Genomic DNA, 9,408 nt, shown 5'->3' on the forward strand with positions numbered 1-9,408 from the left:
GGCCCCCACCTGTGTCTTGGCTTCTTCCTTGAGTTGAGAGCCTGCTCTTGTTCCTCCAGCAGCTGCAACGGCTCTGGGTCCCGTCAGGATCTCTTGAGTCTTGTGGGGCAGGAGATGTGTCTCCTTGCTCCCCACCAAGTGCTCACCATTTCCTGAGCAGGGGAGAAGAACGCTGCTGTGATCCTCCCTGGGGAAAAGCCCAGTCCTCCTTGTGTTTGCTCAACCCTGAACTTTGCCCACATTTGATAAGGAGGATCTTGCTCCTGCAAGAAGCACTTAAGGGGTGTGTGTCTTCTGTCTTGGTGCCTCTGCTGCTCTCAGCCCATGAATGTGCACGCCCCATGGCTTGGGGAAGCAAAGTGTACTCTGCCTTTTATGGTTTGACTCAAGAGGCCAAGGTGAGAGGTTTTTGGATGTCAATGATAAGGCCAGCTTCTCTCATTGCCTCTCGCACCCTTTGGAAGGAGGAGAGCACCTGGGCTCGCATGAGCCAGCAGTTGTAGGTGCTTCTGCCAGGGCTATTCTTTGCAAAACCTCACAATCTGGGCCTGAATCATAGCATTTTGCTCCTGCCAGCAACCATTTCTCACACAGCACACAGGCAATGTGACTACCCTCATTCGGCAGCTTTGGGTCTGTTAGCAAGAAAAAAGTGGAACTGCCCACCCCACCCCCACTTGCAACCTGTTCAGATTCCTCTTCAGTCTCAGTGTTGTAGAACTAAGCAGGGAGAAAGATGGGGACAAACCAGGAATTACTTGGCTCTGACTGGCCCTCCTGTTGGTCTCCCTAACTTCTGCCCTTCCAGTCCCCATGGGCATCGGCCACCACTGTGTGGTATTCTACCTCTGCACCCAATGCTTTCACTACCTTCTTCCAGAGCTACCAAATCCCTTTGGGGAAGGAGCAAGCAGAGCTGGAGGCAGCATCATAAATGCAGCAGCAGCAGGGAGGGTGTGGCCCGCATCCTGGCACACACTTGGAACTAGTTTCCTCATTGCCACGGGAACTGCGAAAGGGAAGGCCTTCCAACAAGAGCACAGCCTCGCCTTTGGCTCACCCCTCACCAGGTTTGGTGCTGTCCAAAACATCTGGAGAGCACCAGGTTGGGGAAGGCTGCCCTATCATCATAATAGCGTCTGAAAGGCCAGTGGTGAATCCCAGGCAATATTTGCTTATTGGTTCATGGGGAAAACAAATTGCACTTGAAAGCTGGTATGTGAACGTGGTATTGAGCCTGCCCTTGTAGATTCACCTTTCTGCTCTCTACTGTGTCAAAAGCACCTATAGGAGAATGTAGGTCAGCTTTCACATGGCAGTTTATTGCGGAATGAGAGCTTGTCAGGCATGGAGGTTTCTTGCATTGTCCAAATAACATCCTCCTCAAAAGGCCATCCCATCTCCTCCCCCTCCCAATGTAATCCACTTTTACCATTTTTGCTGTTTTTCCTACTTATTGGCTTTTCCATGGAAGCAGTAAATCTAAATTAAATGGGGAACTAATAAGGGAAAAGGTTTTGATTGGAGTGATGTTGGACAGCAGCAAGTCCACAGTGATCTTCATTTTGTGGCTCAAAGGTGCGGATCCCACTGCCTCTGCCACCTCCTCCCAGAAAAAATTCACCACAATTGTGAGTTCCAGGTCAGTTGCGTGTGATTCGTAGGGTTCTCCTTTTTTCCACTCTCTTGTCTTGCAGTGGGCAACCCTGAGGATTGAGCGTGGGGCCAAAGAGAAGAAACACCCACAATTGGTCAAGCGAAGACGTGATCAGGACAGCCATGATTGTTGCGTGTATCAGCCCTGTTGTGTGTTAAGCAGGGGCAAAGGGAAGTGCAGCTCTCTAATGCTGAGAAGGTTGTGCAGGGGAGGGAGCTGAACCCCTCCCCTCTGGCATTTCAGGGGGCTGGACTACATGCGCAAGTCTATGATTCCCCATGTTCTGTTGCTTCTGACATTTTCCTCTTGGCTCAATCTGACATCAGAGTCAGGCTAGGAGAGGAACAAAATCACTTGGGGAGGCAGATTCCAAAGCAGTGAGGAGGGGGGGGAGATCAGCTCCCTCACCCCACATCTCCCCTTATCTTTGACTGTCTTCAGTCCCAGGGTGGCAGCCTCATGCATCTGCCAAGGCCCATGCTCCAGCAGGAGGTCCTCTGGCAACCCTCCTCTTTGCTTGTCCTCTGGGCAGCCAAAGAGAGCAAACGAGGAAGCAGGGGGACAAGGCAAGGAAGAAGGACCCAACTGAAGGCCCTTTGCCCAAACGCCCCATAAAGCCCAGAGCCAGCACTGTGTCCAGTTTGGCCAGCAATTGACTTAACCTACCTGGTCAGCTTGTATTGCCAAAAGGACTTCTTTCTTTGCTTCTCTGCTCTGGTACTTCTGAGTGCTATAGACTTTGCACAAGGCCCAGTTTTAATCTTGAGTCTGCAAAGGGCTGCCTCCTCCATTACCTGTCAGGGACTGGTTAGAGGCAGAAGGGTGGTGCGAGGCACTAGCTGGGGAACTGCCAAGGGCTCAGAGCCTGGGGAGTGGTGGTGAGGTGATATGAGAGGTCAGATGGAGAAGACTAGGAGGAAGAGGTGGCGGAACCTGAAGGGGCAACCGGGTTTAGTGAGCAGAGAGAGGCTGTGGCCGAGAGAAGTCCAGAACTGCAATTCATTTGGGCCCAGTTCTCCAATCCTAACCCTAACCCTAACCTTAAGACACCAAACTGCGAGGGGTAGCTGATGCCACAGAAGACAGAATCAGGATCCAAATGACATTAACAGATTGGAGAACTGGACGCAAGCTAACAAAATGAATTTCAATAGGGACAAATGTAAGATTCTGAATCTAGGCAGGAAGAACCTGATGCATAAACATAGGGTGGGGGGACACTTGGCTTACTAGCAGTACATGTGAAAAGGATCTAGGGGTCTTGGTGGACCACAAGCTGAGCATGAGTCAACCAAATGATGCAGCAGCAAAAAAAGTGAATGCTATTCTAGGCTGCATCAACAGAAGTCTAGTGTCCCGATCAAAGGAAGTAATAGTACCATTCTATTCTGCCTTCATTAGACCACACCTGTTATACTGCGTCCAATTCTGGGCACCACGATTTAAGAAGGATGTTGACAAGCTGGAATGATCAAAGGCATGGCAACCAGGATGATCAAAGGCATGGAAACCAAGCCTTATGAAGAGCAGTTGAAGTAGCTGGAAATGTTTAGCCTGGAAAAGAGGAGATATGATAGCCATCTTCAAATATCTCAAACGCTGTCACATGGAGGAGGGAACAAGCTTGTTTTCTCCTGCTCTGGAGGGTAGGACTCAAACCAAGAAAGGATTCCAACTAAACACCAGGAAGAACTTACTTTCTGACAGTAGGAGCTGTTCAAGAGTGGAACAATCTCAAGAGGTTGGAGGTTTTTAAGCAGAGGTTAGAAGGCCACCAGGTCAGGGATTCTCTGGCTGCGATTCCCACATTGCAGGGGGTTGGGCTAGATGATCCTTGGTGTCCCTTCCAACTCTACAATTCTAGGATTCTAGGATGCTGGACTAGATGGGCCAGTGCCCTGATCCAACAGGCTCTTCTTAAGTTCTTGACTAAGCTGAGTCTTGAGACACCAAGACTGTAGGGGAGCCTGTGGCCCTACGGATGTTGTTGGACTCCAGCTCCCATCATCCTCTGCCACAATGGCCAGCAGACAGGGATGGTGGGAGATGTAGTCCAGCAACACCTGAAAGGCCACACATTCCCCATTCTGACTTAGAGGAATATGGATGTTATCTAGGCTGCAGCAACCTGGAAATCCCAGTGGAAGGTTTGGCCAGAGAGCTTGTTGAGCACACCCAGGAAAAAGCCTAACTTTTGGGGAGTGTTGGGGAGGCTGCCTGCTGCTCTGTCTGTGGCATCACCTCTCAGCTGGCAAAGAACCAGTCCTCAAGGATGCCTGGGTAACTCTGCATGCCTTCCTGCCCTTGCCTTGGCACCTGATGATCTCTGAGAAACAAACAGAGTGGGCAAGGCTTGGGAGAAGAGCCCAGGATGCCAGGCCACACAGGTAACTTTGGAAGCATCCATCTCAGCTAGGATGTCCCCCCCCTCCCCCTCAGTCAATACATCTCTCTCTCTGATGGGAAAGTTAATAAATTTAGCTCTAGATTAAAAGTATCGATCATTTCATTTGTAAATGATATATAAATAGGGGGCTCCGTGGGCAGCAAGTGAGGCAGGGGCCGACAGGAGCTGCCACTCGGCTGCTGGGGGGACACAGGGGGGCCCTGATCTGCATTCTGCCCTGCTGCAAACATTGATTTCCTATTAGTCTCCCTGCACCACCCAATAGCACATCATTCCAGGATCCGCTATTAATGGCCTTTTGATAAATAATCACTTGTAAGTCAATAAATTTTTATTAAAGAGTGTGGTGCTTTGATTTATGAAAATCCGACGGGGTTTGTCTGGGAGAAAATGGATGTAGAATTGAAGTGGAGGCTCCATCCATCCCGCTGCCACCTTCCTCCCCCTGCCGCCCCCCCCCCCACCTTTTGCCATCTGCTAAGCTCTCACAGCCCATAACTGATCCTGAACTCCTCTTTCCAGTAGAGGCACAGCACAGCTCAGCTTCACCTTGTGTTACTTTACAGGTAGCATAAGTAAAGCTTAACAAAGGATTTTGCATAACCCAAAAAACCTTGCCTTCACAAAGTTGCAGTGCAGTGATATGATTATGCAAGTTTTGCACTCACACAGAGCTCTTCAGCAGACAGCTTGAAACCACAGAATTATAGAATCATAGAATTGTATGTAGAGTTGGAAGGGACTCCACAAGGGCCAGACCCCTGCAATGCTAATGTTTCTTCTTCCTAATGTTTCTTCTACCTTTTCTCCCTCTGGAGAAGCTTTCCTGTATTTATGTGTGAAACCCAACCTTGCACATAAATCCAGTATGAGTAACAGTAGAGCAAAAATAAAAATAGGAAAAAATGAAAAGGTGACAGTGAAACCCCCATCCTCTTTCGCACACCCCCTATCCCTGTGCCAGTTAAAAGGTTTTTCAATACTTTTTAACACATGCCTAGTCTGCTTTAGGGGCCTTTTAAAATGGTTAGGTTGGGCCAAGGGATTCCCAAGATATGACATTTCAAAAATAAACAAAATTCTGCATTTGGCTAGTTGAACTAGGCATACTACATAAATTCTGCAAATCTGTGCCTATTTACTTGTTTGGCACAGTTCACGCAGCTTCCTCTAGTCAAGTAGGGGGAGCTGAGGAACTATGTGTGACACTGGAGGTCTCTTCCATGGCCACTAGAAATCCAGGAGGACGGGCCTTTCACTGGTCATCTGCCATGACAGCCAAATGGAACCTTCACTTCCAGTGGCCGTATATCTTTGAATTGGTCTAACGCTGCCAGGAACTTCTTAAGCTTCCTACCCCACTCTTGTCTCCAGACATTTCTCCAAGGGTTGCTCATGCGTTTCCAATCATAACGGCTTTTGAAGAAATGTCATATAAAAATGGATGTTTGGGTCAGTTGTTGATGTCCTATTCTACTTTTTCACAGCAAAGCATAACGGCCAGAACCAGGGACTGGACCACTCAGGAATATCACGAGCCTGGTCCTGAAAAGGCAGGTTTCCCAAATGCACAAAAGCATGGTGCTTTTATCAGAAGTGTAATGTCTTGAACTGAGAGCTTCTGCTCCCCGAAGGAGAGTCCAGGGCAAAAGAGCGAGACATGGGGCACAACACTAGAGGTGCCAGGAGGTGAGGGAGGCATGTTACTAGCCGAGGAGGGCTGTACCCCAAGGCCCATGCAGCTATGAAGGCCAGCCTCTGTCTCTCAGAATATTCCTAATACTAAATAGATTGTTCTAGTCGCTTGTTACCCAAAGGTCTCCAAGCGACTTACAACACATTTTAAAATGTAAACATAAATCCATCACGCCGCCTTGAACAGATTCATACACAGCACACACGCATGCCATGCCAAGAGATGCTTGCCATGTGAGTGCAAACGGGGGCTGCCCCACCCGCCTGAGTCTGCCCCCCCAGCCCCCCCCCCGCCTGCCTGCCGCCTTGCAACCGCCCAGAGGGTGGCACCACCGGCCAGCTTCCTCCTTCTCCTCCTGGTAGAGCTCAGCCGCGAGGAGGATGCCATGAGAAGAGCGCTCTCTCGGCCTCCCGGTGGGCGCTGGCCCTTCCATTTCGTTTAGTTTCAGCGACTAATTAATCTGAAAAAGGGATCCAGATCAAGGTGGTGTAAAGTTCTGCTTGATACTTTTAGAACTATCTACACACACACACCTTGCGAGGATAAAACGGAGCAGGGAGGAAGACGAAGCGGGCAGGACTCGAGGGCAGCAGACTTGCCCTCCCAGGCTGGGAGCCAGTGAAGCAGGAAGAGCCTGAGACTGGTCCCGCAATCTTTCACTCCGGGGCCCAGCGAAGTTTTCCGGTGCCATTTGTCACCCCCCGCCCTCCGCAGCTCCTCGAGGCCCTTTGGCCACCTGCTGTATTTTTCTTCCTGCGCTGACGGGATGGCAGACAGGTGTTAAACTACTTAATCACTTTAAAATTGTTTTAATTTTCTGTTTTGTATTGATCTCCCCAGCACCAATTAATCAGCTCACTGGACCAGGCAGTTAGTACATTAAAAATTGTCAGCTGCGCCAAACAGCTTAGAAAATGTCAACAGCATATTCCAGCGGCAGTCAGGCGGCCCGAGCCAGAGCCAGGGGTCTTTCTCAGCAGGCGCTGCTGCTGCCGGGCCGGGCTGGGCTGAGCAAGGGGGCCGCTGGCCTGGGAGGGGCTCAGGTCTTGCCCAAGCATCTCTTACAGCCAGGGCGTTGTGTGCGCAGCGTCCGCACCGCAGCTCCCCCAGGAATAGCAGCCTGCCAACAGCTGGCCAGCGTCCGACAAAGGCACAAGTCCCGCCTGCTAACCATGCCTCTTCCTCTCCTCTGACTTAAGTTAAAATCCAGCTGAGCATCTACCAGCCACGCCAAACAACCGCGGGGCAAACACCGCCCTCCAGGTCTCTCCACTGGGCCTTTGGGAGTCTTAACTTATCTCTGAGACGTGGAGGAGGGGAGAAAAAGAAAAGAAAAGAGGGAAGGATAGTTCAGGGGGTTGGCCGGGTCCCTTCCAACTTTGCAGTTCTATTATTCTCTTCCTTAGATTTCACAGCAAAACAAGCAGCTGACAGCGACAAAACTGGCACGTTTTCAACTTCGCTTGGAGGGCAGCCTCCCCGCACCCCTTCCTTTTTCCAAGATTGAAAAACCAGACAAGGGAGCCTCTCTTCTGCTTCACCGGAGAAAGGGCAAGGAGGGTTAGGAACGGGAAGACTGAGCAGCCAAGCGAGCGCCTGAAGCCCAGACCGTGCCCCCTGGAGGCTTCCCTGGGGGCGAAAGAAAGTCCTGGCTAAACGCTCTGGCACTGGGCTGCCAGGAAGGAAAAACATAGGCCAGCGCCTTGTAAGACACTTCGGGGGCTTTTCTTTTTTTTAACCATCTAGCGGTGTATAGATTTTATGAAATAAAAGTGAATAAATGAGAGTCCTTCTGGCTCAGGCCAGAGGCCCATCTCCTGCACAGCATCTTGTTCTCCGAGCCTGAGCCCATGAGCCATGCTCTCCTCTCCTGGGCTTCCTGGAACTGCTATTCAGAAGCATTCCTGCCTCTCTCCAACTGGAGGGAGGACCAGGCTATAAATGGTGTTACTGGGAGTCTGGGTGTGGAGAGCAGCCAGCCCCCCACTGCCCCGCCCTTCATGCCCACACCCGTAGCTAATCGCACTGTAATGCATTTTATCTGCCATTGATTTTCCTGGTCACGACTTCACAGCTGTGTTTGCTTTCAGCCACCTGCCATTTAATTGTCTCTGAAGGGAGCGACTGTTTGCCCCTTTTGTGGTGGACCAACCCTATCACCTCCGCACAGGGGAGACTGGTCCAGGAGGGCACATGGGGCATTGCCCCGCCAAACTCATTCTGCCCCCAGCCAGCCCCCCCTTACTTGTCCAGGCAGTGCCACAGCCAGCTATCACCTCCCCTCCCCCCTCCCTCCCTCCATTGTATGAAAGGTTTTTATTTAAGGTTGGAGAAAAACAAAGAAAAAGCCATATACAAAAGTTAACATCAAGTACCAAGCTTTTTCTTTCTTTTTTTACCACAAATACTAAAATTGAGAAAATTGAGAAAAGGAAAGAGAAGAAAAAGTAGAGACTTTCGATTTCCCATCTATCAGCTCTATGGACTTTCTGCAACACACCTGCTGCAGAAAAGCATGCAACACTTATGCTTTCCATAAACCAACCTTTTTATCAGTCTTCAAACCCAGATATCACAAATTCATTTTTCGTAAAGTCCATAAGGGGTTTCTAGTCATTAATAAATGTCAGCCATGATTTTTCTCCAATTAAACGCATCAACTTTACCATCTCACCCAAATCCCTTCATTTCAGTGGTCATTCTTCTCAGTTGCCACTTCCGCAGCCTCAGCAGGGAGGAGGAATCATGGGGAGGTATTTGGGCTAAATGGGAAGTGCCACCTCTGCCTCTGCCACCTCTTGCCTCTGCACCACCTGTCACATGGCCTCTGGAACTGGCAGAGGTGGCAGTGGTGCTGGTTTCCCGTGAGATCTCCCTGAAAAGCTCATGACATCTCTCAGGAGCGCCAATGCCGTACTGGAGGTGGTGGGATTGGTGGGGCACCCATGGGGGGGGCGGCATGGGGGCTTCTGCTTCACCCTGCCTCCTTGGGGAGCCAGGCCTGGTTCTGCCTGTCCTTGGCTCTGGCCACCCGCTCCCAGCCATGAGTCACAGTAATATTTAGGGATTCTTTGTGGGATGGAGCTACATGCATTTTACTCACACATGACCAAGTTTATGAGTGGCTGGGAAATAAATATCATGGCACAAGAAAGTCTGACCTGCTGGGAGACTGAGGGCCCTCTTCCTGCCTCTCTCCACCTGGCCCAGGGCGGGGCCTGACAGGCTTCCTAAGAACTGCTGCTGCTGCCCAGCAAGGGGTATTTGGGGGGAAGTTTTGGGGGGGGGAGTTTTTGCTGTTATTGATATAAATTTTTTGTATCTTTATTTCTATGCAGAAATTGTTCCGTTTGGTTATGTAGTTTTTGATGTGTTTTATTTATTCTTATGACTACTTTGCTATGTTTGTAATTATGTAAATCTTTTCATATTGTTAGCCACCTTGAGCATTGTTTTAACTGTGCAAAGGCGGCATACAAATGAAATGACGAAAGCTAGAAAGTCCTTGTGGCTCATGAGGCGACCCTCCCTGGAGCCCAAAGAGGACATCATTGGGGGAGGAGGAAGCCTCAAGGAGACTGGAGGTGCAGAGGGGCTGTCTTTGTGCTGCTCAGCCTCCCTGCCTAACAGTTGACACACAGGGTGGCG

This window comes from Zootoca vivipara, chromosome 6 (assembly GCF_963506605.1).
Source record: "Zootoca vivipara chromosome 6, rZooViv1.1, whole genome shotgun sequence".
Lineage (NCBI taxonomy): Eukaryota > Metazoa > Chordata > Lepidosauria > Squamata > Lacertidae > Zootoca > Zootoca vivipara.